Raw genomic sequence first — 25,996 nt, forward strand, 5'->3', positions numbered from 1 at the left:
GAGGGAGCAAGGTGACAGCAGACTTACTGATTGCCTGGGGACTCGATCCATCTGAAAAGCAAACAGAAGCGTCTCAGCGCTTGCTTCTCTCTTCTCAAGTTGCTCTTTCCCTCTCCCTCCTTCCCTCTCTTTTCTGCACTGGGGGTCAAGCGTACAGCCGCACATGTCCTCGGCCGGCAGGCCCGACAAGCCCGTCATCACTCAGCCCTGCTCCCAGCCTTAACTTTTTATTTATTTATTTATTTTTGGTTTTCTGAGGCAGGGTCCTTGCTCTAGCCCAGACTGACCTGGAATTCACTATAGTCTCAGGGTGGCCTAGAACTCACAGCAATCCTCCTACCTCTGCCTCCCCAGTGCTGAGATTAAAGGCATGCATCACTGTGCCTGGCTAAAATAATTTTTATTTTTGTTTATTGATTTGAGGAGTGAGAGGAAGAGAGAAAATGGGTGCACCATGGCATCTAGACACTGTGAATGAACTCCAGATGCATGTGCCGCCTTGTGCATCTATGTGGCTTACGTGGGTCTTGGGGAGTTGAACTTCTTGAGTCTTTTGGTTTTGCAGGCAGGCATCTTAACTGCTGAGCCATCTCTCTACAGCCCATAAGCTTTTTTTTTTTTTTTTGGTTTCCAAAGTGGGGTCTCATTCTAACTCAGGCTGACCTGGAATCCTGGAAAGTCTCAGGACTCACAGTGATCCTCCTACCTCTGCTTCCCGAGTGCTGGGATTAAAGTCATCTCTCCAACCCTGAACACTATTCTTTTACATTTGCAGCATTTTGGTCTGTCTTTGGCTATTCTTACATCACATGACCAGTGAAAATTTAATGGCTAAAGGAAGAGGACACACGTAGTTTTATTGCAAGTTGAATTTACTAAGTATTTGTCATGATAGAACTTTTGACAAAAATTGTTCACGGGTCATAGATGCCTGGGCTAGAGTGAAGCCTTAGCTTGAAAAACCAAGAAAAACATTGTTCCCTGCATACAGAATCACAGACACTAGATGGTGTGTGGGAGCAGTTTTGGTGAGCCCAAGACAAACTGGGAAGTCACCGTTTTGGTCTCATTAAGGGAGTTTGTCCCATAAGAACTGAAGACCATTTTACTATGACTCATACTGCAAAATGCAAGAGTCACATGACATTTCCAAAAATTTCTAGAAACTTTGTGAAAGAAATCTAAAATAGAAAAAATTATAAAAAATACTCATTTATTTTCAAAGAAATGTGTTCAAAATAGTTTTACAAAAGAGATAGATAGTTTCAAGTGAAAAAAATCTCTATATGAAATATCAAAGACTCATTCACATATAACTTAATCATTTATGATTGGATCAACATGATCTTTAATTCTTTAAAAATTTAATTAATTAATTTGAGAGATCGAGAAAGAGAGAGAGAAAGAGTATGAGAGAATAGGTGTGACAGGGCCTCCAGCTACTGTAAATGAACTCCAGATGCATACGCCACCTTGTGCATCTGGCTTATGTGGGTCCTGGGGCATTGAACCAAGATCCTTTGGCTTTGCAGGCAAATGTCTTAACTGCTAAATCATCTCTCCAGCCTATGATCTTTAACTTTTATGTGAGTCAGTGAACATTCTAGAAGCTGGTTAATAAGGCTGTGGAGTTTTGGGTCTCAGGAAAATAAGGGGTCAAAGCTGGGTGTGGTGGTGCACACCTTTAATCCCAGTACTTGGGAGGCAGAGGTAGGAGGATCGCCATGAGTTTGAGGCCACCCTGAGACTACATAGTGAATTCCAGGTCAGCCTGGGCTATAGTGAGACCCTACCTTGAAAAACTAAAAAAATAAATAAATAAATAAAGCAATTAGAACATTAAGCCATAGCATCTCAATATGAATGGATATATTTTGGCTCAAAATCTGTTAGCCACTGTTGGGAGTCAACTAATTTCCAACATACTTACAAGTGGATCCCGGAGCTGGAAAACAAAGAGATCCATGTAGTTAGGTGGGTGAGGGGAGAGCTTCCTGCTGCTCTTCTGAGAGGGAATGCCAGAAATGGCCATGGGGGGGCCCATTGTCTCATTAAGGCTGGGGATGTGCCTGCAGCTAGGCTTTGGGGGTTCAGCCTTCTCCCAGGATGGAGGGAAGAAACATCTCTCTCCTTCTCCAGGTGGCTGGTTGAATCCAGCCAGGGATTCCTACTTCCTTGAAATCGTGCCCTCGCTTTTCTTCTTCCTGCTTTTGCCAACCTCTGCAAGTGCCCATTCCTTTATATAGGCGTCTTTCCTGCCCTGTGGACACGTGTCTGCAACTTGGGTAGTTTCCTGTAGTCTGTACATTCTGGATTGATCGCTGGGGTTTCTATTCTTCCCAATCTTTCCTCTCTCCCTTCTCTCTCTTCCTCTTCCTTTCTTCTCTCCTTTTCCCCTTCTTTGTTCTTCCCTTCCTTCCTCCTTTCTCTCCTCTTTCCTTCCTTTCTTCCCTCCTTCCCTTCCTTCCTTTTCATCTTTCCTGTTTTTTTTAAAATATTGTTATTTATTTATTTGCAAGCAGAGAGAGATAGAAGGAGATAGACACAAAGAATGGTCATGCCAGGACCTCCAGACACTGCAAATGCACTCCAGATGCATGCACCACTTTGTGCATCTGGCTTTACATGGATACTGGGGAATTGAACCCTGGTTATTAGGCTTTGCAGGTAAGTGCCTTAACTGCTGAGCTATCGCTCTAGCCCATCCATCCTATTTTTTTTTTAACATTAAAAAATACTTTAAATATTTTTAGTTTTTAGTTACTTGACAGAGAAAGAGGGAGGGAGAGAGACAGAGAAAAATGAGTGTGCCAGGGCCTCCAGCCACTGCAGACAAACTCCAGATGTGTGCACCCTCTTGTGCATCTGGCTAACGTGTGTTCTGGGGAATTGAACCTGGGTCCTTTGACTTTGCAGGCAAACGCCTTAACTGCTAAGCCATCCCTCCAGCCCCCTGTTTTTTTTTTTTTGAGACAGGGTCTTCTATAACTCAATGTGGCATTGAACTTGATCTATATCTGAGGATAAGCTTGAATTTCCAGTCCTTCTGAGCACTAGGATTCCAGATATGTGCCACCATGCCCTGATAATCATTCATTTCTCATAGTGGGGAGGCACCAAGCAGACAGTGGAAAAAGCACAAGAGAGAAGCAGAGGGCAAAGACCCCTGACTTCGCAAGAAGTCAAAGGCCCTCTCTCTGAGAACAAGCGCGTGACTTACGGGTCGTTTCTGGAGTTTCGGCTGGTGGAAAGAGAGAAGGGAAAAGGGAGAAGTCAGCATGTGTAGAACCAAGAAAGCTCTGTTATCCTCTGGAGGCTTTAAAATAAGTAACTGCAGAGAGGGCGCCGGGGCTGCCAGCCGGCCCGTCAGCTCGAAGCTGTGTGCTTTGAAGCCTGTCCCTGCTTCTGTTGGTTTGGGATGACTTTTTTCTTCCCTTTTGTTTTTTCAAGGTGGGGTCTACCTCTAGCCCAGGCTGGCTTGGAATTCACTCTGTAGTCTCAGGGTGGCCTTGAACTCACGGCAATCCTCCTACCTTGCGAGTGATTTTAAAGTGAGGGCTCGCTCTTCCTTTCATTTCATCATTTCATTCAGGTATGGGAAATGCTTGAAGCACTCAGGAGATTTGCGATGCCTGAAACTTAAACTTCTATGTTCTGCCATTGCCTCATTTTCTTTAAAGTCTCTTTTCTACTGAACTAATCAATTTAAAAAGCTTTTCTTTTTCCCATGCTTGTTAAAGTTACTAATTGCTGCTAAAAATACTTTTAACTTCAGCCTTTTAAAAAGTCTAAGTTATCTCCAACTCATCTGGAAGGAATAAAAATAACAAATAATTTTCATTTATACATTAAGATGTATGTAAATTGTTTTTGGTGTTTTGGTTGTTTGGGGTAGGGTCTCACTCAAGCCCAGGCTGACCTGGAATTCATTATGTAGTCTCAGGGTGGTGTCCCAAGTGCTGGGATTAAAGGCGTACACCACCACACCCAGCTTCTACATGAATAGATTTTAAAAGAATTTACACATAGGTGACACATCGTAGCTCTTAGGGGACACAGAACCGTTCTTTCAGCCCAGTGAGTCTGGGGCTGTGTTATATATATTTTGGCCCCATGAGACTTATGAGAATGTCCAAGGCTGTAGGTCTTAGGCATAAGGAAGAGCACAGTAGAGACAGCCTGGAATTAGGAGAATAGCAACTACCAGTGACTTTTTCCCTTACTAAACAATACTTAGAGCCTGACTTTGGGGTAGGAAACATCCAGTTATGGAGGTCATAGTGGCTGTGATTTTGCGGGGAGCTCCCATCCCCCCTGCCTTTTGAGTTTGATTTCCCAGGACTCCAGTAAGCTTGTGCACTGCGCAGTTCCAGAGAGCAGCCACACCTCCTCTCCCTTCCTCATGGCTTTGCTCCGCAACATGCAGTTTATCTGGTGGTTGGGGGAATGTTCTCTTCAACACACCTGGCTTTGCCTTCTGGTAATTTCTTCCTCGTTGGTTCACACATTGGAATGTTGTCACTTAATTTCTAGGCAAGCACCTTAACTGCTAAGCCATCTCTCCAGGCCAATTTCTAGACATAAAATTTCCCTATCCTGTGTGTGTGTGTTTTCCACACCTGGATTTTGGTGCTGGTTTTTCCCTCAATAGCTACACGATGACCCTTCCTTTTACTCTTGTCCATGTGTGGTCTGCATGGTGCTTGGGCTACTTCCTGTAACTACAGCCCAGCTCCCGCCAAATGGTCTTCCTAAAGCTTTCTTCCCCACTCTCCTGACAGACCAGCCCTGAGGAAAGAGGAGGGCCTTCTCAGAGAAGGTGTAGACTTGGGGTAGACTAAGCCCTTAGCACTCTCTGGCAAACTTACCTCAGTCTGTTCAAATTGCATGGTCTTTTCCCCTCTTAGGTTTATTTTTAAAATTTGATTTCCTTTTATCATTTTCTCTACATTTTCTCCATTGTCTCTGGGCATGCTCTCTGAGCTACAGAGCACTTTAGAACTAGAGAGCTTTCAGGCTCCATCGTTCTCTGTCTGGTGCTTTAGAAAAATCTGTATCATTTGAAGAAACTACACTCATTTTCCTTAAAAAAAAAAACCCACCAAGAAAACAAAACTGGAGAATCTTTAGCATAACGTAATAATAGTATAAACTGGGAAATATTTTCCTAAAATATTGTTTTTATGGCAACAGCCAGTGTTAAAATGAGGAACAGGCCCTCTAAGCACTGCACAAGAGCAAGGAACAGCTGAGAGAAAAGGTAGACGAGCGACTCACCACTGGATCCCGTGTACTGCACTGAAATAGAGACAAAGGATTGCGCCGTTACACACCGAGCACACGCCAGGGACGTTTTCCCAAGAAGAGCAGTGACACGCTTTCTCCAGGAGTTAGTGCATCTGAACACTAGGTGTAATCGCCGTTTGCTGCCCTGTTGCTGCATGTGGGCTCCTCACAAGAACCCGACTTTCCTCTCAGAGGCTTTGTAACCCTGCCTTAGTTAGCTCACCACCTCATCCTTGTTTTCATTTCTATTGGAAGTGGAATTTTTAAAAAATAAAATTAAAATTTTATTTATTTGCGAGTGTGTATGCACGGGTATGTATGCACACCAGGGTCTCTGGCTGCTGCAAATGCCAGATGTTTTCTTGCATCTGGATTTATGTGGGCAGTCAGGAGTATCCTCCCCAGTTGCTCTCCACTTTATGTGTTGAGGCAGCATCTCTCACTGAGCCCGGAGCTCGCCGATTCGGCTACCCTTGCTGGCCAGCAAACCCCGGGATTCGCCTCCCTCCCTCCCCAGGGCCTGGCTCCCAGTCGCGCATCGCTGCCCCTAGATCTTTACATGGGAGCTTGACATTGGACTCAGGACCTCATGCTTGTGTGACAAACACGTTAATGCCTGAGCCGTCTTCTCAGGTCCTAGTTTTCAGATTCTAAAACCCAGAAATTTGGAGAGTTGGAGCCCAAGTCCTTCAGATATCCCAGGAGACACCTACAGATGAGCTAGTGTGTGTTACAGGCAACTTACCAATAGGTCCAGGAGTTTGCACTAAAAAAGAAATTAAAATTGGAATATTAATACAGTTATTTTTTTTAATTTTATTTATTTATTTATTTATTTGAGAGCGACAGACACAGAGAGAAAGACAGATAGAGGGAGAGAGAGAGAATGGGCGCGCCAGGGCTTCCAGCCTCTGCAAATGAACTCCAGACGCGTGTGACCCCTTGTGCATCTGGCTAACGTGGGACCTGGGGAACTGAGCCTCGAACCGGGGTCCTTAGGCTTCACAGGCAAGTGCTTAACCGCTAAGCCATCTCTCCAGCCCAGTACAGTTATTTTTTGGTTATTATTTTTTTTCTAGGGGACAGACCACGGGAAGCAGAGCAGGGGGTAAGAAGTAGTATCTAGTTTTGAGGTTGTGAGAACCAGTCCTGCTGTGTTAACCACGGAGCAAAAGGCATGTGTGTGTATCTACTGTAGGACTTCAGCCTGAGGTGAGGTCTGCAGTGTCAGGTGAGATTTGTAGTGTGAGGTGAGGGTCTGCGGTGTGAGGCGAGGGTCTGCGGTGTGAGGTGAGGGTCTGCGGTGTGAGGCGAGGGTCTGCGGTGTAAGGCGAGGGTCTGTGGTGTGAGGTGAGGGTCTGTGGTGTGAGGTGAGGGTCTGTGGTGTGAGGTGAGGGTCTGCGGTGTGAGGCGAGGGTCTGTGGTGTGAGGCGAGGGTCTGTGGTGTGAGGCAAGGGTCTGTGGTGTGAGGCGAGGGTCTGTGGTGTGAGGTGAGGGTCTGCGGTGTGAGGTGAGGGTCTGTGGTGTGAGGTGAGGGTCTGCGGTGTGAGGTGAGGGTCTGTGGTGTGAGGTGAGGTCTGTGGTGTGAGGTGAGGGTCTGTGGTGTGAGGTGAGGGTCTGCGGTGTGAGGCGAGGGTCTGTGGTGTGAGGCGAGGAGCTGCAAGATTCTCCTCAACTTGGAAGATGTTATAGAAACCCGAGGCTTTGGACTTTCCCTTGTGTCAGTAACAGAACACACCACTTATCAAGGGACTGCCCTTGTATTAAAATCTTTATTTCTTAACATCTATTATGTCACCGGCACACAAGGGTTGCAGGAAGGCCCAGTTCCTTCCTCTCCTGCTAACAGATTGGTGACTGGTTTTGATTAGATTAACTTTAGTCTGAGCAAAGGATCAACAAAATCAAATTTCTCATGGGAATTTGGCCTTCAGGAGTTTTGCTAGCTCTACCCTGTGGTGACTGATAAAGACTAGAAATCTGATCTTGCTGGAGCTGAGCTGAAAACCTTCTCCCTATAGATCAGCTGACAGGAAGTTGGAAAAGGCTACACTGCATGCATCTCCATGGGAGAGAGAGAAGTCATCCGTGGAGATAAACAACAGTGGACACTGCAAGCCTTAAATTGGGCCAGCCAGGCCAAATGAGCCTACAGGTGCAATAGTGGCATGTCTGTTATGAGGGAAACCAGCCACTCTCTAATTGGACTGGAGGCCTGCTGCCTGGGAGGGAACACATCCCTGATACTGAAAACCTATGATGGGGGAGGTCATGAGCCTTAGGGGTGTAACGCCTGCTGGTGTCTAGCTAAATGCCTATATTATGTTTGCCAAACTGCCCAGTAAGCACTTCTCTTAATGTTCATACCCTTATATTAATGCTACTCTCACTTTTGGTTACAGAAACTTCTCTTTTCAGATGGCAGTAACCCTGGGATGACTCAAAAGGCACTGTGGTGCTGAGAAGAAGTGACAGAGGAGTGTTCAGCACTGAAATGTCTCTATCACACCTTCCAAGGCTCAGGGTCTGTTGCAGTCAGGTTTGCATTGCTGATAGAAATCACCCAAACAAGAGCAGTTGTGGGAAAAAAGAGGTTTATTTTGGCTTACAGAATCCGGGAGAAGCTCCATGATGGCAGGGGAAATGATGGCCTGAGCAGAGGGTAGAGCATCACCCCCTGGCCAACATCAGATAGACAATAGGAACAGGAGAGTGTGCCAAACACTGGCATGGGGAAACTGGCTATCACACCCATAAGTCCACTCCCAACAATACACTGCCTGCATGGGGCTTTAATTCCCAAATCTCCATCAGCTGGGAACTTAGCATTCAGAACACCTGAGTTTATGGGCGACACCTGAATCCAACCACCACAGGGTCTATTGTGGAAGAGGTAACAGGAAGAATGTAAGAGCCAAAGAAGGGCAGGACTGCTCACAATGCAGTCTTCCAAGCACAAAAAGGCCTGGATTGGACATCCATGACCTCATAGTGCCTGACACTACCTACACAGGACCCTTATAATAGGAGGAAAAGATGATGACTTCAAACTAAAAGAGACTAATTGAGAGGGGGAGGGGATATGATGAAGAGTGGATTTGTGAAGGGGAAAGTGAGGGAGGGTAGAGAATTATGGTTTATTGTCTATAATTATGGAAGTCGTCAATAAGAAAAAAGACTGGAAATCTCTTCTTTAAAGCATTGTCCATATAAGAATGAGCCTTGATGGGTTAATTGTACCCAAACTCGGAGAATCATAGATACCCGTTAGGAAGCCCCCTGGGTACTGGCTTCTCTGGAATCATGGCCAGTCTCTCCGGGCGTGCTCCTTCGGGATCTCTGTCAGTTATGTCTGGCCTAATGTGCTGTTCCCACCTCACTTGATGGGAAGCCAGAGGAACTCGTTCCTCATGACTATTGATTCATGAGGAGACTGCAGCAAGGACTGCTCTCTAGAAGGGGTTGGTTGGCACTGCCATGCTGGCAAAGTGCCTCCTCCTGCCCGAGGTCCTGCTGGGTAGGCCGATGCCAGTGAGGGCTATGACAGTCCTAGCATCATGCACAATCAGGCTAGTCTAGAAGACATTCCTGCCCACACTGGGCATTGTGGCTTCTTTTTTCTTTTCTTTTTCTTTTTCTTTTCTTTCTTCTTCTTTCAATTTTTTCGAGGTAGGGTCTCACTCTACTCCAGGCTGACCTGGAATTCACTGTGCAGTCTCAGGCTGGCCTCGAACTCATGGCAATCCTCCTACTGCTGCCTCCCGAGTTGTGGCATCTTTCTTTCCCACAGTTTCTCACTTCACAGGGCTCATGGTAGAAAACACCCTGGTTTAACCAGAAGCCTCAAATCTGTCTCTTCCTGTGTAAAATAGTTAGAAGATGGTTTTCAAGATCTGGGAAGTCTGGGCTATGAGCAGTAGACAGGCTGGACTTTTAGGTGTTCTGCAAAGTAATTTCTCATTTGCTTTGGCTCTGTCTACAGCTGTGTGCCCGTGGCCTTGAAGTGGAACTCTGAGGACGCCTGCTCTGTGAACGTAAGTCAAGAAGTCCTGGGGTAGAAGATCATGTCAGATTCTGTTTCGTTTCCTGGCTTTCCCAGTGTTTTTCTTCCCCCTTTTCCGTCTTTAAGTTGCGCCTCTTGTGCGCCTTCCTCTTCTTCCCTCTCTCGGCTCCACTTATCTTGATTTGCTCTGGTTTCTTCCCCATCTGCCAGTTCGTCCATCTTTCTTCCACCTTCTCTTCCTTTGGTTCTTTTGTATTTCCTTCCATCTTTCTCTGTCTTTGTTCTCTGTCTTCTATTTTTTCAAGTTGTTCTTTCTTACATCTTCTCTTCCTTTAGACTCTTTTCTCTCTTGAATTCCAGCATGTTAAATAACCCACCTATAACACCCAAAACAGTAGTGGAAGAGAGCTAAAAAGTCACAGAAACTTCAGTCCTAAATTCATCACTAGCTGTTCTAGATATGGCATTCCTGCCTTCTCATTGCCACTGGAATTGTACACACCCCACAAATAGTGCAAGTGGGTGTGTGTAAGGCTCAAATTCATACTGCCACATCAGTCTAGAGGAATGTCAGTTCATAGTTCTTTAGTTCTATAATTAAATTCTTCATTTGGGGGTTGGAGATATGGCTTAGTGGTTAAGGGGTATGCTTGAAAAGCCCAGTGACCTGGGTTCAATTCCCCAGTGCCCATGAAAAGCCAGATGTACAAAGTGGTGCATACATCTGGAGTTTGTTTGCAGCAGCTGGAGGCCTGTCAAGCCCATTCTCTCTGCTTCTTTTCTCTCTATTTCTGTCTGCTTATAAATAAAGGAAAGTATTTTTTAAAATTCTCATTTTTTAGTATAAAACTATAAAACAACCTGGAAAACAAATCATATTTGTGTAAACAGGTTTCAGTTTATAAAGGTATATCTTTGAGCCATTGTATCTTGGAACCTAATCATCATTTATACTATTTCTATGAAAAAAATTGGGTAAGAGCTGCCATGAAAGTTGGTGAAAAAAGAACTTGGCTGTCCTGGAGAGAATTTCCAGAGAAATCACAAGTGAAAAGAAGCTTAAAGTTTATATTATTTTACAAAGGGAAGTTGGTTTAGTAATGAAAATGATACATGAAGATCAAGGCTAGGTGCTGAATTCCAAACCTTTATTAGTTAGTCTAGTAATGAAAACGATGCATGGAGATCAAGGCTAGGTGCTGAATTCTAAACCTTTTTTTCGGCTTTGGCCCTGCTGGCTAAATGGTAACTGACGTGGGTAAGGCAGGACCATCCCCGAGGGGTTATTTTCTCACTCTGTTTCCCATTTCACGGTCAGTATCTATGGTTGAACCTGGGTTCTCTGGGAGGAATAATGAGGCAGCGAAAGCACTTGGTCTTTGAGTCTGCGGCACAAACAATTGAGATAAAACAGACTAACATTGTAAGTATTGCATGGCACCAAAATGCATTATGATTGACTGAACTGACTTACCAATGGTTTTTTGAGAGAGCTCTGGAAAACAAAACAAACAAGAGGGAAAGGAGTCAGCGATTTCAGGCTCTGGCGACGGCAGTTCTCACTCACTCATATTCTCTAGTGGGGGTCTACAGGGGGAAGTCCGGGTCGGCAGTAACCGCTGAGTTCTCCCTGGAAATGCTACAGCAAGCCAATGCCTTTCCGCCCGCTGGCTCCACTGAGTGGCCAGCTGACAGCATTCCACCTAAAATCTTTGGAGAGCGCTGGGGAGATGGTTCAGTGGTGAAAAGCGCTTGCTTGCAAGGCCAGCCTGCCTGCTGGCCCAGGGCCCAGGTTCAATTCCCCTCATGTAAAGCCAGATGCACAAAGTGGAACATGTGCCTAGAGTTCATTTGCAGTGGCAAGAGGCCCTGGCACACCCACACTCATTTTTTTCCTCTCTCTCTCTCTCAAATGAATAAATAAAATTCTTAAAAAATCCTTATGGGGAGTTAGGTACTGTCTTCATTTCAACTCCACTTTCTCCATCTCCCCTACCATTTCACCTCTCATATAACTCTTTTGCACTTGTGTATATATATGTGGTATGTGCACATGTGTATATGTGTGTTCATATGCATGAGGGGACATACATGTGTGGAGGCCAGAGGCCAACATTGGCTGTTTTCTTCAATTGCTCTCCATCTTGTTCTTTGAGACAGTTTCTCACTGACTCCCGGGCTTACTGATGGGGCTAGACTATCTGGCCAGTGAGGCCCAGAGATCCTCCTGTCTCTAGACTAGCTGGCCAGTAAGGCCAGCTACCCTCTTGTCTCTGCCTCCTTGGCAGTGGGATTACAGGTACTTGTGTCTGTGCCTGGCTTTTATGTGGGTCCTGAGGATCCAACTCTCCGTCTCTCTCTTCTATTTCTCTCTGCAAGTGCTTTATCCACTGAGCCATCTCCTGAGCCTTCCTTCTGTTTTAAAAGGTTTTTTTGTGTGCTGTTGGCAAGCCACTGGAGACCTTCTACAAGGGCCTATTCTCCTCTTTACAGTTTGCACTTATCAGTGAAATATTTATTCACAGACTTGCTGAAATGCCAGGTAGAAGCAATCTGGAAGGCCAAGGAAATGTAAATTCCAAACTTTTGAAATCCCAACATGGAAACCCTGAAAAGACCCCTGAGATACTGCAGAAAATGAAAATACTTCACAGAGGGGATCAGACAATACTTACTGATAGGTCCTGTAGCTCCAGCTGAGAGAGAGAGAGAGAGAGAGAGAGAGAGAGAGAGAGAGAGAGAGAGAGATTGATTATGAATCATCAACATGAAGGAAATGACTATTCCCCAACACCCATTCTAGAGAGGCTACCAGAAGTGGAAGTCTGGGAAGACCAAGGGCTTTCTGTTGTGTGATATAGAGGATCTGTAAGAATGGAGGCTCCCTTCTATGTCAGTGCTGGCTGAAACCCTGTAGAGGACTGAGAAAGACTCGCACCGCATTCATTTGTAATGTGTGTTCTTGTTTAAAAAGCTTACCCTCCATCTCTAGAGAGTGATTGTGACTGTCTCTAAAGAGGAGTCATTTCTGTTTAAATTTATTTTTATTTCTATTTATTTATTTGACAGTGACAGACAGAAAGAGGGAGATAGAGAGAATGGATGTGCCAGGGCCTCCAGCCACTACAAATGAACTCCAGACATGTGGGTTCCCTTGTGCATCTGGCTAATGTGGGTCCTGGGGAATTGAGCCTCCAACTGGGGTTCTTAGGCTTCACAGTGCTTAACCGCCAAGCCATCTCTCTCCAGCCGGAGGAGCAATTTCTTTTGTGTTTTACTGTCTTATGTTAGCACATGGGATTTGTGGTCATTCCACTTCATGCTTCATTGGAAATTGGGCAGTGAGGATGCTAGGGGAGGAGAGGAACATGGCATTGAAAAAGCAGGAATGATCAAGACCCAAGACCTTGTGGCAAGGCCAAAGTGGAGAAATAAACTTGATACTTACGGATAGGTGCTGTGAATTGCACTGAAACATAAAAAAGGGAGAATCAATGTGGTTTGACATTTACAGAACTCTCATGCTACCAGGATTCTCCCCAAGGAAACTGTCACCTCAGCCAGAGAGATCGTAGCTAACACAGGACTGCAGAGAATTTACCAGGGATCCCTGTAACTTCCCAGAAGATGGGCTTATTCTGCACCCATCTTAACTGAGGAACTTAAGCAAATAAGTAAATAAAATACAAATGTCAATAAAAATTTAAATAATAATAATGTAGTTTTCTCTTCTCTTGAACAAAGTGGCAGTTCAGAACCCTTTGTCTTATATCTTGCATTATCAGCGGTGAGAAGTGATGTGAATGCAGTCAACAAACGTGAGTGGGAAAGCCTCCTCACAGAGGGATGGGAAGAGGTAGGGTGCAGAGAGGGCCCTGATCCCACAGAGGACCAAAGAGTATAATAATTAGAGGGGGAGAAAAAGAACTTACTTATAGGTCCAATAGCACCAGCTAAAATATTGGAAAAAAAACAAAACAAAATTAGTTCTTCAGCTCCACAACATGAAGTTTGCCCCAGGATTCTTCTGGGAAACCATAAAAGTGCAAAAAGCAGCAAAACTTTCTTTTCTTTGTTTCTTTTTTTGTTTTTTCAACGTAGGGTCTCACTCTAGCCCAGGCTGACCTGGAATTCACTATGTAGTCTCAGGGTGGCCTTGAACTCATGGCGATCCTCCCACCTCTACCTCCCTAGTGCTGGGATTAAAGGTGTGCGCCACCATGCCCGACTAAAAAAACTTTCGTTTTAACGGAAGAGCAGATGGCATTTGTAAATGTGTCTTTCCTCACCTTGGGGGACCCCAGCTGCTGTCCAGCCCAAAACTGGACCTGTAGGGACACAGCGGCCAGCACCGTTCCTGAGGAGTGTCCTGTTCACAAGGGCTTACATGGGCCATTGCCTTTCCGCTGGCTGGATGTGACCTTGGTCAGTTAGACTCTATAGACTCACCTTCCAAGGAGGCAATGGGAATGCTGCCTTTGTGGCGAGTTTGGCCTCTACTCACCTCAGAGTAGCTTAGCCTCACAAATCTTAGTATACAGTGGAGTGCAGCTGTTCATAGCCAAGGATTGCGGGTAAAGGCATTCAGACCCTTCACCCACATGTTTTGCAAAACAGCTCTTTTTGTTCAGGGTGTAATGTGCCCTGAACCCCAGTGCTGGATTCCTTCTTTTCTGTATTCCTTTCAGGATTAACTCTACTCTAGGAGCCCAAGGTCTAAGTAGCCTCGGAAATTTTGGATGGAAAGATGTGTGTTAGTAAATGATTAAACCCTGGTGAGTTTCATCTTTCTGGTCAGTGGCTTTAAGGCCACCACTGTTGTGTATCTGCAGGTATAGAAAAGTGGTTCAATTTCAACTAAGCAGACTCACTTTTTTCCCCTTTCTAAATACAGAGGATTCCCATCCCGTAAGAGCAATGGTACTCAGACTATAATGTGCACTCAGGCCACCCTGGGGACCTTGATAAAGTGCAGGGACTAGTGAGCGGACCAAGGAGGCACTTGGCTAAGATGCAGTGTCTCTACAAATCTCCAGATGACGTCCATGCAAGTTCTCAGGCCACAGAGGTCCAGTATAACCTCCCATCATTTATATCATTGTTTCCACTAACCAAATCCACTGTTTTTTCACTTATTTCTCGCCCTACTTTCTCCAAGGGCTTTTGACAGAGATGTTTGTTATAACATCATTTAAAATTCTCTCCAACTGCCCTCTAAGCGCAGTAGGCAGCGTGTCAGTCTCATAAAATTCTCTTTGAACATGTCTTCTAGATTTGTTCTTCTTGTTTTTGAGGTAGGGTTTCACTCTAGCTCAGGCTGACCTGGAATTTGCTATGTAGTCTCAGGCTGGCCTCGAACTCGCAGCGATCCTCCTACCTCTGCCTCCCGAGGGCTGGGATTAAGGTGTGCTCCACCACGCCTGGCTTTAGACTTGTCTTTCCTCACAGATGTTTTCCTGATCCTTCCACACAGCCACCAGTGACAGCTTGGGGACCCCCAGCCTGCGAGCTGGGACTCACTCGCTGCACAGCGCAGATGCTTTTGCTCACTTGAGAGGAACGGCTGCCACCAAGCCCCTTCCACTGAGTGTCACTGGAACATCAGGCAGGGCCGCTTTAATTCCCAAAACTCTTCCCTTTCCTGATAGATGTCAAGGTTTTGTAAATATCATAAGGGATTGTTCTCATTATATATATATATATATATATATATATATATATATATATATAATGCAGCAGACAATGAAGGGGAAGAATTGACAAGTTTGTTTTGCTTTGTTTTCAGGAAGAAAAGGGAAATCCAGGAACATGACTGTCTTACATAATCTAACAGAGCAGTAAAGAAAAGCAGCTGGGAGGTAAGCAGAGAAACTTACTGATGGCTCCTGGAGTGCCCGCTGCAAGGCAAACACAAGACACAGAGCATGAGTCGCTGTGTTCATTTTGGGAGGTTCAGGTCAAGCGCTCACTCAGGTTTACATGGAAAGGCAGTGGGGATGTGAGATGATCATCTTCTGCCATTCCTTTACAGCGCTCACTCTATTTACATGGAAAGGCTGTGGGGATGCGAGATGATCATCTTCTACCATTCCTTTACAGCGCTCACTCGGGTTTACATGGAAAGGCAGTGGGGATGTGAGATGATCATCTTCTGCCATTCCTTTGCTTATTCTCAGGTTTTCCCATCTTTTTCTGTTAAATCTTTCTACAAGTTTTTTTTTTTTTAGGTAGGGTCTCACTCTAGCTCAGGCTGACCTGGAATTCATTATGTATTCTCAGGGTGGCCTTGAGCTCAGAGGGACCTTCCTACCTCTGCTTCCCGAGTGCTGGGATTAAAGGAGTGTGCCACCAGACCAGGACCCCAGAATTTTTTCTTACACCTTTTAATGAATTAATTTGGTATTTAGTTTTCATTATCAGGGCTTTCACTTTGCTAAGTTTTTTTTTGTTGTTGTTGTTTGTTCGTTTTTTTTTTTTTTTTTTTTTTTTTTTTTTTTTTTTTTTTTTAAGAAAAGATCAATTGTGTAAGGATCTTGACACCAGGCTCACACTCTTCACACTGGCTCAGGGAACATTTCCTACACTCTCTCTCATCGTTGTATGCCTCCTTGGGCTCCCCCCAATAGTAAGTGACCATGGCAGATTGCATGTAAGCGTCCCCCATGGTCTCACTTGCTTGAGACTAAGCTTCATGCCCATCTGGGTAGAGACTTTGGGAAGTGAAGCCTTGCTGGAGGGGACAGACTTGAAGTCCACCCCTGATGTGTGCTCACTGAGCAGTCCAGCTGTGGCAAGATGTGATGCTCCGCCTCTGCTCTGCCACGCCAGGATGAAATGTCCCCTCAAAACTGTAAGCTTATAGCAGTTATGGTGCTTGTCTGCAAAGCTTAAGGACCCAGGTTTGACTCCCCAGCACCCACATTAACCAGATGCACATAATGGCACATGTGTCTGGAGTTTATTTGCAGTGGCCAGAGGCCCTGGCTCACTCATTCTCTCTCTCTCATAAATAATATAAATAAATTAGTAATTAAATAAATAAATAAAACTGGAAGCTGAAATAAACCCTTTTTCACATAAACTGCTTTTGGTTGGTATTTTGACCCAGAAACATGAAGGTAATTGCTGCAGAGACCAGAGAGAAAAGCTGTGTACTAAATATGCAAGACTTACCTAAAGGTTCTTGAGCTGCCTTTAGATATTGCATCTTATCTGTAATAAAAGTTGAGAATTATAATTTCTTTGTTTTTTTGTTTTTTGAGGCAGGGTCTTACTCTAGCCGAGGCTGACCTGGAATTCACTATGGAGTCTCAGGGTGGCCTCGAACTCACAATGATTCTCCTACCTCTGCCTCCTGAGTGCTGGGACTAAAGGCGTGCATGACCACGCCCAGCTTGAGAATTCTAATCTTAACGATTTAGACTACAGAGGGTAGACAATTCCATTCCCTCCTCCCAGGTGAGACGCACAAATTGTTGCTATTACAGAGCTGAGTGTCCTGGGCATGCCACAATCTTTTGGGCATGAATCTTCCCTCTATGCGATGGACTTTGCATTTCCTGTCTTACACTGTGAGGTAATAGTGCAGAAAACCTGGGATTGTGGACGTGGACACTGGAAAGTGCTATGGGGAGAATCATGCAGTGACCTTTGGCCCTTCAGAGCGCAGAAGCAGAGAGCAAAGACCTGGCGTCCCTCTGAGCCCTCAGTGACACTCATGTGTGGGATAAGGGCTCTGTCTTGCCAAAGATCATTTTCAACATCATGATTAGCTCTTTTGGAGAGTGCTAAAATTTTCATAACAGATAGAAATCCTGGCCACCTTTGTGGGACGAGGTGTTCACAACCTCGTTGGCCTTCAGGGCAGAACGCATCTTGGGATTATGAATCTGTCAGGGTGAGCAGCGTGTCGGGGGGTGTAGGCTATTTGAAAAGCACACCCTGCATCTGAGAAGCAATCAAGTTGAATACTTAAAATAATGTTATCTGACCCAACACAACACATCTACAGATGGACCGGGTTAGCCACGGCTAACGTGGGATGGGAAGGAAAGTAAAGGGGCTCTAGGGGTGCTTCAGCGATGGCTGGCGTGGCCAGGGAGGCAAGCGTCCTCGCCGTGGTTTCAAGCATAGACACTGATTGGATCCGATTTAATTAAAACTTCTGCTTTACTAACTAATTCAGGTTATATGACACCTGGAAGTTGTAGTACTTTTTTAGGGGGAAAATTATGAATTATGATATATTCAAATGTACCATAGCCTTATTGTGAAACTAAATGTGTAATATTAAATATGGAGAGTTTTGCTGCAAGCATGGAGCTCAGGAAAAAAAAAATCCAAACGTCCAACTTGGATTATGTTTCTGATTTAGCTCTCACCTCTTCACTTCTCAGCTCCTTCCTCCTCTCTCACCCTTTATTTATTGTTTTTCTTTTGTTGAAGTAGGGTCTCACTCTAGTCCAGGCTGACCTGGAACTCACTATGTAGTCTCAGGGTGGCCTTGAACTCAGGGCAATCCTCCTACCTCTGGGATTAAAGGCATGGGCCACCCCGCCTGGCTGGACCTTCCCTTTCCTTAGAAAATGTGTTTTGTTTTGATGATCAGTTGAACTCAGTTCTAGGAGTTTTACTAAGACCTCACTATCATAGACTTCCTCTGTCCCAGCATCCTCAAAAATTTCTCCCAGCATCCTCAAAAATTTCTCTGTCCCTTTGTTGGTTTGAGAAATTTTCAACTGGTTGCAATCAGTTATGTGACTGACATCAGACTTCATGAGAGACTGGACGAGTTGTCGACGTGCACACACTGCTAGTGAGAAGCCGGAATGCGGCCCCAGGCCCGGCTCTGGAGCCTGTGCATGAGGTGCCAGGCAGCAGTTAGCTCTTTGCTCACTGAAAACACTTTCCTCCAGTAGATATAATTTAAAAGCAAATTCAGGTAAAATGTGTGTAGTAACTTTCATCCAACAAAGTGGACAGCGTGAACTCCCCTAGTGAGTGGGCTGTATTTAGAGAGGGCGTGGTCAGGGGAAGATCTGTCTAAATGCATCTGGCTTACATGGGTCCTGGAGAATGGAACCAAGGTCCTTTGGCTTTGCAGGCAAGCGCCTTAACCACTAAGCCATCCCTTCAACCCCAAGATCTGTCTAAATGGAGGAAGGCCAAGCCTTAGCTACAGCTTAAGGAGAAGCCAAGGGAAGGGGAAAATTTAAGGAAACAGTTGAGAGAAGCGATGGCTGCTGACGACATGAGGTGGGTGGCAGCGTGAGGTCAAAGGCGTGAGCAAAGGGGGGCTTGCCGCTGACTCAGGGAGACACATGATCAAGGTGCGTGTGTTACAAACTGATTAATGAAGGGCAAGTTAGAGAATCACTAGTGGCAAGTCCTGTCACCCCGATGCAGCAGGACGCAGGTAAGAAAGGAGATGGCCCTGCCTCATGTAGGAGCCCAGTCCCACCAGAGTTTGAAAACAGAAAAACAACTCACCCGGGTCTCCTTGGTGCAGAGCTGAGGAGCAGCGACAAGAGGTTAGATTAAGTGCGGAGGTGATGGTTTATACCCTGCCCCCGTGTCCCAAGACTCTCCCCACTCAGGATGCTGTCCCTCCAGCTCCCCGGAGACACCGTTGCCACCCTGCAGCGGTCTCATTCTCCTTCCCCCCAAACATGCCCCCACAGTGAATGTTACAGGGAATGTCTGGGTTTGCTATATTTCTAATATTGTCATCTCATGCACCATCTTTTCCACTTTTTTCCTCATTTTTTTTTCACCTCTTCAGTGGACATCTTTCTTGAAAAATGTTCTGAATTCTAGATCAAGGCTTGCGGGACTATTAGAGATTGTTATTAGTTCTACCAGCTGCCATGAAACAAACGCTGGTCTTAGTTATCTTTCATTGGTGGTTAAAAGGCTGTGCAAAGGAATTTCGTTTAAGGAATCTCTGGCAGAGTTTACTAATTTGAATAAGTCTAAATTTACAAACTGTAGACCCGTGATATAGGCTTTTTCAGTTGAATTTATAAGTTTGCTAGGGGAGGTTTCGTTGGGGTTAGCAACAAGACTAGAATTAGATGCTGCATAGAAGCGTCAGGTAGGGAGGAGGATGAGGTCCCTGGATACCGAGAGTCATAGTGAACTTGCTCACTTTCCCCATGAGCTGTGTCAGTGGGACACGCCTATAAGTTCACGAGATCAACTGCTTTAAGGTATTAGGGACAGGGCTTGGGAGATGGCTTAACAGTTAAGGTGCTTGCCTGTGAAGCCTAAGGACCCAGGTTTGACTCTCCACAGAATCCATGTAAAGCCAGATGCACATGGTGGTGCATGTGTCTGGAGTTCATTTGCAGTGGCACTGGCATGCTCACCTCTCCCTTTCCCCCTCTCATAGATAATAAATATATAAATTTTTTTTGGGGGGGGGAGGTTGGAGAGACGGCTTAGCAGTTAAGGCGCCCTTGCCTGCAAAACCAAAGGTCCCAGGTTCAATTCCCCAGGGCCCCTGTAAGCCAGATGCTCAAGGTGGCACATGCGTCTGGAGTTTGTTTGCAGCCAGCCTGAGAGTACATAATGACCTAATTATGTAAAAATGAGGCAACACTGAGTAAAGTTCATTTTAATTATAAAATTAATAAAACATTGAGTTTTATAGGCTCCTAAGGGCCATTTGTAGCATCGTGTTATACACAGCCACTGCTGGGGGCATTTATGGTACAGTCCTAGACAAGCACAGCAGTTCTCAAGTTGATACTAATCCACAGCTTAAGAATTTTCAAGTGACACTTTAAATATATATATTGTTTTTTTGAGGTAGGGTCTCACTGTAGCCCAGGTTGACCTGGACTTCACTCTGTAGTCTCAGGCTGGCCTCGAACTCACAGCAATCCTCCTACTTCTGTCTCCCGAGTGCTAGGATTAAAGGCGTGTGTCACCTTGCCCAGCCTGAAGCAGTATTTTTAAATATATGCCCGACTTTGAAAGTCCCTTGAAGCAACCCTTCTATTTCAGGGCATACTGCAAATGGAAAGATTGAGCACATGTCACGGTGTCCTGGGGTGGCTGGGTTAGTATTGGACTTGGAGTGAAGAAATAAGGATTGCAAGTCTTACTTTTTCCTTTGATTAGCTCCAGATCCTTGGTGAGGTTGAACTTAACGTTACCATCCACACTGCCTGCACACGCGGGTGAATAAGCATGCTTTTCTTTTCGGCACTCCCATGTCCCTGCTCCTGCCCTTTATTCTCTTTACAACCCACTTTCCTCATTCTAAATTTTTATTTGTTTAAACAATTTTTTGTTTATTTTTATTTATTTGAGAGTGACAGAGAGAGGGAGAGAAAGAGGCAGAGAGAGATAAAGAAAGAATGGGCACACCAGGGCCTCCAGCCACTGCAAATGAACTCCAGATGCATGCGCCACCTTATGCATCTGGCTCACGTGGATCCTGGGAAATCAAGCCTTGAACTGGGGTCCTTAGGCTTCACAGGCAAGTGTTTAACCGCTAAGGCATCTCTCCAGCCCCCTCGTTCTAAACTTAAAAAGCTATTACTGTTTGGTTCAAGCCATCGTCACAAGCTAAAACCATTTTAATTCTCTCTATGTTTGTTAATCTGTAGGCTTTTCATTTTCTTAAGATCTTTCATTTCAAGTAAAACACCAAGGGATGGCTAAGAAGAGGGGCAACATTTCAGTGAAGTTAGGAGAAAGTTCCTCAGCTCTGTGGCTTACCAAAGAGAATGGGCAAAAGAGAGAAGCATTTACCCATCTGCTCTCCTAAAAATAGATGCAAACAAAGAGTTTTGGCGTTTGCTTTAAAAGGGACATGTTTCTCCCCTCCCCCATGCACGTGTGTGTGCACACGTGTGAATATCAGAACAAGCAGCCAATCCCCGAGTAGTGCTAGTTGCATTTCTGGAAGATGATGAGGGATTAGTCACTGAGGCCACTGTGGCCACTTGCCATGGGGACACCTTTAGGGACATGTACACTGTCCTCTCAACCACGCAGCTTTGGAACTCTCAAAAGACAGGCAATTATTGTTTGTTCCTCATGTTATGTTTTCGCTACTCTTGTTAGGGTTTCCTTTCCCATTTACTTATTTATTTATTTTTGTTTTTTTGAGGTAGGGTCTCGCTCTCTAGTCCAGGCTGACCTGGAATTCACTATGTAGTCTTAGGGTGGCCTCAAACTCAAAGCAATCCTCTCCTACCTCTGCCTCCCAAGTGCTGGGATTAAAGGTGTGTGCCACCACACCTGACTTTCCTCTTTATTTATTCTTTTCTCACACTACAGGTTTGAACATTGGTCGATTTTCTGGTGACATGCCATCCTAATAAGATGCAAGAAGCTTTCATTGGCTCTCTATGCTTTTGACTGATTATTGGGGTGTTTGGTTACGTAGAACAAAGAAGTGTGAGCTCCAGTTTCTGCTAAACTTCAATAGAGGAAGCCAGGCAGTATAAAAAGATGCCATTTTGATTAACATCAGGCTAAATGTCAGCAGAATTAAAGAGAAGTGAGGGAACTTACCGGTGTTTGATCGAGACACCGCTGAAAGAAAATAGAAACAAAACAAGAATGAGCTGTGCATGATTCAGGGAGAACTTAAGATTCTGTAAACAGTGACTTCAGCAGGGTTGTGGGAAAGAGGACAGAAAGGACCCCCTCCCGTTTTCTATTCCTGGTTGCAAGGCCATGTGTGAGCAGCTGGCTGTTGAGGTTTGGATTGCCTTCCAGACATGCACTTCAGACTTTGGCTTATTTCCCATGTAATATTCTTACAGTAGAGGAAGGATCAGAATTCAAAAGAGTAATATAGGTCAGCCAAAAGACATTGATAAGGAACAAAATAAAAACAAAAAATGTCAAAAATACAATCATTTCATTCGAAAAAGTACTACATGAGAAATGAAGAGAATGAACACAGGTAAAGGAAGAATCAGTGAATTGGAAAACAAAGCTGAGGGAAGCTATGCAGGGACAGCTTTCTATTCTCTAGAAATACTTCCTTTTGCTTTCTTGTGCATGTGTGTGGTTGACAGAACTATAGCCTCCTGAAGGCTTCCACATCCTGGGCCCTGGCACCAGGGAAGATGTTATGTTATATGGCAAAGAGGAATTAATGTTACAGATGGAATTTAGGTGGCTGACAGGTGGCTTTCCTGGACTAGATGAATGGGCCCAGTGTAATGACAAGGATCCTTAAAAGTGGGATGGATTGGGGCAGGAGGGATTGCTTAGTGGTTAAGGTGTTTGCCTGCAAAGCCAAAAGACCCAGGTTCAATTCCCCAAGACCCACATTAGCCAGATGCACAAGGTGGCACATGTCTGGAGTTCGTTTGCAATGGCTGGAGGCCCTGGTGCACCTAGTCTCTCTCTCCCTCTGTCAAATAAATAAATAAAAATAAAAATATTTTTAAAAAGTGGGGCAGATCTAGTGCATAAGGGTTATTTCACTTTCCCATGACGCTCTGTCTCTCTGTCTCAAGGCCCCTCAGCTCTCGGCCATCCCTTCCACCTCACACTGACTTCTGGCCTCTCCTGCACACAAGTGCCTTTCTCCCACTTGCAATGGCCTGAGTGGAACAGCTATGGATAGTTTATCTGTAACGATCTTTCACATCCTCATATAAGAGGCAAGTATACAAAAATGTCACTATTCTCTAGCATGGGCTAGTCATGCTTAAAAAAATAAAATATTTACTTTCAAGGAGAGAGAGAAGCGGGGGGTGGGGGGAGAATGGGTGTGTCAGGGCTTCCAGCCACTACAAATGGACACCAGACACATGCACCACTTTGTGCATTTGGCTTTACATGGGTACTAGGGAATCAAACCCGGGTCATTAGGCTTCCCAGGCAAGTGAGTTAACTGCTGAGCCACCTCTTCAGCCCTAGCCATGCTTTTAGTATCTGTTTGTGTACAAGCGCAAAAACAGATGATTTCCCCCGCCTTCCTGGCCATGAAATGCTGGAGACCGAACAGGGTCTTGCTCATGTGAGGCAGAGGTTTTACCACTGAGCTACACCCCGGCCAAGCACAGAGAGTAGAGTTACTGCTTTTGTTTTGTTTTTCAAGGTAGGGTCTCGCTCTAGCCCAGGCTGATCTGGAATTCACTAGGTAGTCTCAAACTGGCCTCGAACTCACGGTGATTCTCCTATCTCTGCCTCCTGAGTGCTGGGATTAAAGGTGTGCCCCACCACGTCCAGTGAGAGCAGAGTTATAATGGAGTCTGAGAAAGGAAAGTGATCATGGAAGAAGGAAGAAGAGAAGGACAGATATGCTTTTGTAAGCTTTGAGGCAGGAGGAGGGCGGGGCATGAGCTAGGCGTGCGGGCAGCTGGCAGGGCGAGGGAAGAAGTGTGTTCCTCAGACCTCCAGTAGGAATGCAGAAGTGCTGATCGCATTGTCACCCAGTGACATGTGCATGCACAATCCTTGCCTGTAGAACTGTAAGGGAATAAATTTGTGCTGTTTTAAGCATTCAGTTTATGTAAGTTGTCACAGCAGCTGTAGAAAGCTAATACAACAGAATGTGCCTTGTAAGCCGGAGTAGCTATGTGCCTGAGCTGTGGCTCCCTGATGATGTGGGTTCGGTGTCCAGGTTTGTACACAAAGCCTCTCGCTCATCACAATGCAATTCACTGATCCCACGGAACAGACTGCTTGCTTTCTGTCTGATTATAAATAGTCTTTGCAGGGCTGGAGAGATGGCATAGCGGTTAAGCACTTGCCTGTGAAGCTTAAGGACCCAGGTTCAATCCCCTAGAACCAACATAAAGCCAGATGCACAAGGTGGCACATGCATCTGGAGTTTGTCTGCAGAGGCTGGAGGCCCTGGTATGCCCATTCATTCTCTCTCTCTCTGTCTGCCTCTTTCTCTCTTTTTCAAATGAATAAATAAAATATTTTAAAAAATAGTCTTTGCAAGCTGGGCCTGGAGGCATATGCTTTTAATACCAGCCCTCAAGAGGCAGAGGTAGGAGGATTGCTGTGAGCTCAAGGCCTCCCTGAGAGTACATAGTAAATTCCAGGTCAGCCTGGAGTAGAGTGAGACCCTACCTACAAAAAAAAAATAATAATAAAAGCCTTTGTAGTATTATTGTGATCTCAGAAATTAGAAGCATTGAGAATGCACCAGTAGGGAAAATGATAGAAAGTGCTATATATTCACAAATTATAATTGTAGCCCACAATTACACACACACACACACACACACACACACACATACACACACATATCTTGAGTTTCTATACATTTCAATATTATGTTTGGGGAAATGCGAGTTGTAATGACACCTTCAGAATGATGGCATTTCAGCAAAAAAAAATTGAAGTAACAAGGTATATTCCATTCCGCTCAATGGTAGAGCTTGTATAAATACGCACAAGCTGGGCTGGAGAGATGGCTTAGCGGTTAAGCGCTTGCCTGTGAAGCCTAAGGACCCCGGTTCGAGGCTCGGTTCCCCAGGTCCCACGTTAGCCAGATGCACAAGGGGGCGCACGCGTCTGGAGTTCGTTTGCAGAGACTGGAAGCCCTGGCGCGCCCATTCTCTCTCTCTCCCTCTCTCTGTCCTTCTCTCTGTGTCTGTCGCTCTCAAATAAATAAATAAAAATTAAAAAAAAATATGCACAAGCTGGCACTAAAGATTTGTTATACATTTGTGGATCTTTGGGATGACAGGAGAGTGAGGGGCCCGAGGGTGGGACAGAGGAACCCCATGATTACTATTGCTTGAGAGTGACAAAAACCTTAGCAATCGCCTGAGGTTGAGCAATGCACATTGAGGGTGTACGTATATAAATATTACTTACTTCAGACTATATTTTATTTTATTTATTTATTCTTTTGGTTTTTTGAGGTAGGGTCTCGCTCTAGTCCAGGCTGACCTGGAATTCACTATAGAGTCTCAGGGTGGCCTCAAGCTCATGGCAATCCTCCTACCTTTGCCTCCCGAGTGCTGGGAATAAAGGCGTGCGCCACCACGCCCAGCTCAGACTATATTTTAAAACTTCTTTAAAAGAATGAAAACAAACACAGAGACACAGCGCTGGCAAAGCAGACATGAGAAAGCCACAGAGCACTCACCCAGGGAGCTGGCTGATGGCGCTAAAACAGCCACAGGAAAGCAAGAGAGGAGTGGTCAGAATTTGAGTCCTTAACCTGTGCCTGTTAGCTTAGATCAATGCCCCCAACCCCACCCTGTTCCCAAGTGCTGACGCCCAGCCCAGGAGGCTCCATGGACCAGGCCCCTGCAGCTACCGCTGATCCTTCCCGTCTCTAGAAGGGGCTGGATTTTTAATCAACAGATGCTATTCCCATAACACCTTGTGGTCCCCATCCTTCCCTGTGCTTCCTCCCCCCTCTCTCCTTTCTCTCCTTTTAAAAAAATATATATTTTAGTTTTATTTATTTATTTGAAAGAAAGAGGCAGAGAGAGGGAGAGAGAAAGAGAATAGGCGTGCCAGGGCATTCAGCCACTGCAAATGAACTCCAGATGCATGCGCCACCTTGTGCAATTGGTTTACGTGGGTCCTGGGGAATCACCTGGGTCCTTTGGCCTTGCAGGCAGATACCTTAACCACTAAGCTATTTCTCCAGCCCACTGTCCTTCTTTTCTTCTCTTCCCTTCCTTTCTCTGCTTCATCATTTCCCCTCTGGTTTCCCTTTCATCCTAGATATTTTGGAAATGTCTGGCTGACAGACCCTCC

The 25,996-nt window shown here is 45.2% G+C and overlaps 1 long non-coding RNA gene across 1 annotated transcript; it reads right to left on the minus strand.

The window, feature by feature from the left end:
- Window positions 1-3,220: 3,220 nt before the first annotated feature.
- LOC123462733 lies at window positions 3,221-15,176 on the minus strand. Its single transcript, XR_006638494.1, has 8 exons — window positions 15,166-15,176; window positions 13,222-13,242; window positions 12,738-12,758; window positions 11,965-11,985; window positions 10,764-10,784; window positions 6,032-6,052; window positions 5,278-5,298; window positions 3,221-3,241 (listed from the first exon to the last, which is right to left on the minus strand). It is a non-coding gene; the product is annotated as an uncharacterized LOC123462733 (long non-coding RNA).
- Window positions 15,177-25,996: the final 10,820 nt, after the last annotated feature.

Source organism: Jaculus jaculus, chromosome 8 (genome assembly GCF_020740685.1).
Source record: "Jaculus jaculus isolate mJacJac1 chromosome 8, mJacJac1.mat.Y.cur, whole genome shotgun sequence".
Classification (NCBI taxonomy): Eukaryota; Metazoa; Chordata; class Mammalia; order Rodentia; family Dipodidae; genus Jaculus; species Jaculus jaculus.